General features: G+C 43.5%; 1 long non-coding RNA gene across 1 annotated transcript in view; it reads left to right on the top strand.

The window, feature by feature from the left end:
* Nucleotides 1–3,455: 3,455 nt before the first annotated feature.
* Nucleotides 3,456–5,157, top strand: part of LOC142490540 (uncharacterized) — a 3,047-nt gene continuing 1,345 nt past the window's right edge. The window contains exons 1-2 of the long non-coding RNA XR_012800098.1: nucleotides 3,456–3,582; nucleotides 3,838–3,936. This is a non-coding gene — a long non-coding RNA (uncharacterized LOC142490540). The remainder of the gene's footprint in view (nucleotides 3,583–3,837; nucleotides 3,937–5,157) is intronic.

Here is a 5,157-nt window from a genome sequence, read left to right on the forward strand (position 1 = left end):
TAGAAGCCGCTCAGCCAATGATATTGCTTACAGGAGAATCGCTTGACTTTTGAATCGCGCCGATATTGATACTGTATTTTCAAAATAAAAAAAACAGAAAATAATACGGCAACAATACTCACCATAGAATTTCCCATTCAGCTGGCGCCGGCGCCGGTCCACTGCCAGTCCAGCGTTCTTGATCATCCACGTCGATAGTTTGCAGCGGGACTACTACACCTGTAGTCAGCTGATGAGGCTGGAAATCGCTTAGGTACATGCAAGCTTGATCGAAACTGCACGCGAAATCCGGCTCAGGCTCAGGGTTGTCACTGACGGCGGGACCGTCATTGGAAGCCGGTGCTGGTGCATTGCTTGGCAGCGACTGTCATTTCTTAGTTGGTTTTAACACGACCCTTTGCCTTTTGCCGTCATCATGACCATAGATACAGGAAAAAGCCGGTGCTACACACCAATACCTTCCAACAAATTGTGGCTCAATACGATGAAAACAGGGATCGCTACATAACTTTTTCCTTATTGCATGCTTCCACGTATGAGGAGGTGGCGAAAATTTGTAAAAGTCATAGTTTTCGATAAAATACTGATAAATTTGAGCAACTGTTGCCATCTTATCTTCTGTTGCATTAATCGCGGCCCATATCAAATACTCGTAACTTCTGTCGGTTTTTGGAAAGTGGGCTGCACTTGAACACTCATGGCGGGCGGGTCTCTGCAGAATACTGTAACCGAAACTGTTCTTTGTCTTTCTTTAATATGAAATTCCTAAATTGATACATTTTTGCAACCTCTTCCTTCAGTCTCAAGGCCAAGTTACAATAGCTCACTGTGGTATCTTTTTTAAACGAAACACCTACAAGTCGACACATTACTGAAGCGCATGCGCATTACAATTCATGAATATCTGCCATCTGGCGGACACGCGAAGAATTGCAGCATATTAAATCCGAATCATTCTCAATAAACGCATCAACCGCGCGTGACCCGTTGCTGGGAACGCAAAATGAACGCGGCATGCGCCAGGTGAAGAGCGTCGCATTCCAGGGAAAAAACAGCGATTTGTTGGAATAAAAGCTGCCACAGCAGTACCTTCCGGACCCCTCTCGCCCCGACCCTCGTCCACGGCATCTACCACGCTTCTTCTATTCCGGATCCGGCAAGTATCTGTTTCTACAGCTATAACCTACTGGCCGGACATCACCTTTACCACACTCCGGACACGCTCCCTATCTGCGGGTGCGTGTTACTATACGTCCCACCTCAGTACAGGGACGGGTCTGGTCTGCGGGCAGCACTACCGTGACACACACCTCACACATTTCAGCCAATACACTTGTTTCCCCCAAACCCCGTGGCATACGCACAGACCCAGAGGCACCAAGCTTGGTAGCCACCTGGTCCCTCGGAATCCAGGACTTGGAAATCCCACAGTTCATTCACAGGTTATCAACATAATGTATATACCTATTAAACATAACTCTTTAATAAAATGTACCGTGTCCTGTATCTTACAGTGGCGGCCGCCTTTAACCTCCTGCGGCCGTTTCCCGCGGGCAGATGCGGGAAATTTTCGTCCGTTTTGGGCGCCTCAGGCACTTTCAATGACAGGACACACACATTAACACACTGGTAACCCCACAGTGACAGGACACACACATTATCACACTGGTAACCCCACAGTGACAGGACACACACATTAACACACTGGTAACCCCACAGTGACAGGACACACACATTATCACACTGGTAACCCCACAGTGACAGGATACACACACACACATTATCACACTGGTAACCACAGAGTGACAGGACACACACACACATTATCACACTGGTAACCCCACAGTGACAGGACACACACACACATTATCACACTGGTAACCCCACAGTGACAGGACACACACATTAACACACTGGTAAACTCACAGTGACAGGACACACATACATTAACACACTGGTAACCCCACAGTGACAGGATACACACACACACATTATCACACTGGTAACCCTACAGTGACAGGACACACACTTTAACACACTGGTAAACTCACAGTGACAGGATACACACACACACATTATCACACTGGTAACCCCACAGTGACAGGACACACACACACATTATCACACTGGTAACCCCACAGTGACAGGACACACACACATTAACACACCGGTAACCCCACAGTGACAGTATACACACATACACATTATCACACTGCTAATCCCCCCATAATTGTATACACACACACATTAGCACACATTAACACACTAGTAAACCACACTCTGGTTGCCTACCAAATATCCTCCCAGAATCCCCCTAAGTCAGCCAGCACTATCAGGTATCGGGCTCATGGGTAACTCTCACCCCTCTCACATTTCAGCCAATACACTTGTGTCCCCCAAACCCCGTGGCATACGCACAGACCCAGAGGCACCAAGCTTGGTAGCCACCTGGTCCCTCGGAATCCAGGACTTGGACATCCCACAGTTCATTCACAGGTTATCAACATAATGTATATACCTATTAAACATAACCCTTTAATAAATATACTGTGTCCTGTATCTTATGTGTAAGTCCCGTTCTGGTGTCGGGGATGGAGTGAGGGGGTATATACTGCCTACACTCACTCGCCTCATTCTTGGCACACTCAAAAATAACTTTTAATTTTTTTAAACACAAGAAATCACTCTCTGCTTTATCATAGAGCTGGAACATCGCCTGAACCCCTATACTAGGTTCAGGGTACCTGGGCACCCCTCCTTATAGTAGGGACCCTCTGTCATACTAGGGAACCCCTGCATGGTTGCAGGTATACATTAACCCCTTCATGCCTGTTTACCTGGTCTGGATGATGCTGCAGCAGGGATCCTGCCTGGAGTAATGTGCTTGGCTGCAGTCGAGAATCTCACTCGATTCCCGGATCCAACTTTTGGGGTATCCCATAACTCCGGAACCCCGATACATAGACACATTCTGTAAAGACTTTCTCTGGCAAACCCACCCTGAAACTTACAGCCTAGAAATCTCCCGGTCCCAGCACCCCAGGAAAGGCAAATCCCGAAAAATCTTTAATGTCACATAATTTGCACACAGTCACAGTAATGTATTTCTGACACCAAGGTCCAAGAACTGACACTCTAGGACGTCAACACACGGATCACGGGTAACCAAGTGTGCTTATCCTTTATTAGTGAGCCTGGTTATCCCCTTCACTGTCACTTTCCCCCAAACTCCGTGGCATACGTGTCCCTGCAGCACATACACATATGATGGTTATTTGTGTTTGAGAAGATGTGACACACAATTTACTCTCAGGAAAGTCACATATTAATTAAGAAAATGATTATTTGTCACATGAGGCAGTTATTAAATTCTGCTATTTGTTTGTTTCCAAAACTGTTCTGCCTGAGAAATGAAATATTTACCCATAAAATAATGTGATTTCTTTCTCACACAGAGTCTGCTGATTCTATAGTGACATATTACCATCAGGTTCTGTATATAACACTCACCTCACCCTCCATAGTAACACAGACACGGTGATATTCACAGGTTACTCATCTCAGCTCCATCTCCATCCAGCTGTAAGTACAATTATTTCTAATGGTTATTTCTAATAGAGTGATTTTGATATGTGATAAAAGATGAGCCTTTAATATGTAATGTCTATAAATATTCTCTGCAATACAAACCCCACTAATACTCCTCACGTGTAATAACTAGATACTATACTGTAAGTAACACTGTATCCCCGGGGTGCAGCCCCCCCAGATATGTCTGATCTGTCCCGTGCTGAGCGTATTATTACACCTGTGATAACCTGTAACATTCTCTAACAGATCTGTAAAGATGCTTCTCTCCCAGAGACCTCTGCTGCTCGCGCTTCTCCTGGGGATAATCTCCATCGTCACATTGGTGGAATCGGCCAAATATGAGACGTAAGAAATGGAGTTTGTGGGACAGAGAAAGGAATAGAGATTTATTGGTGCTGTGTGTAGGGTTGTAGCTGGGGATCCTTCATGTGATGCGTATCTGATATTAACCCTCCGGTGCCTGTTCCATACGCAGCCTGCCTTATGTATTTGCCCTCCTCCTCCTCGTGCGGGTAATTACTGGGGAGGAATAGCTTAGGACTGTATGGGACGAGGTATGTCCTTTCCTGCTGTGGGGATCTGTAAGGGTTAAACTCTTTCTAGGAAATCTGATTATAACAAATCAGTGACCGTGTTTGTAGCAATTACTGTATATCAGCAAAAATGTCCAGACTTCCAATGCCAGCAGTATATATAGTAACAGTATATAAGCATGTGTATTTGGGCTGCTTGTGTGTATTTGTGTACATGTGTAAGTCAGTGTGTAGCATTGTATATATTAGTGTGTCTGTGTTAGGTTATGTGTATCAGTAAATTTGTAACACGTAGAGACATAATAACATGCAGTGAGACAAATTTACTGATACACATAACCTAACACAGACACACTAATATATACAATGTTACACACTGACTTACACATGTACACAAATACGCGTGTTATTATATATGTCTGCGTGTTATTATATATCTCTGTATGTTATCTCTCTCTGCATGTTATTATATCTCCCTGCGTGTTATTATATCTCCCTGCGTGTTATTATATATCTCTGCGTGTTATTATATCTCTCTGCGTGTAATTATATCTCTCTGCATGTTATTATATCTCTCTGCATGTTATTATATCTTTCTGCGTGTTATTATATCTCTCTGCATGTTATTATGTCTCTCTGCGTGTTAATATATCTCTCTGCATGTTATTATATCTCTCTGCGTGTTATTATATCTCTGCGTGTTATTATATCTCTCTGCATGTTATTATATCTCTCTGCGTGTTATTATATCTCTCTGCATGTTATTATATCTCTCTGCGTGTTATTATATCTCTGCGTGTTATTATATATCTCTGCGTGTTATTATATCTCTCTGCGTGTTATTATATAGCTCTGCGTGTTATTATATCTCTCTGTGTGTTATTATATCTCTCTGCATGTTATTATATCTCTCTGCATGTTATTATATCTCTCTGCATATTATTATATCTCTCTGCATGTTATTATATCTCTCTGTGTTATTATATCTCTCTGCCTGTTATTATGTTACTCTGTGTGTTATTATATCTCTCTG

This window comes from Ascaphus truei, chromosome 3 (assembly GCF_040206685.1).
Source record: "Ascaphus truei isolate aAscTru1 chromosome 3, aAscTru1.hap1, whole genome shotgun sequence".
Lineage (NCBI taxonomy): Eukaryota > Metazoa > Chordata > Amphibia > Anura > Ascaphidae > Ascaphus > Ascaphus truei.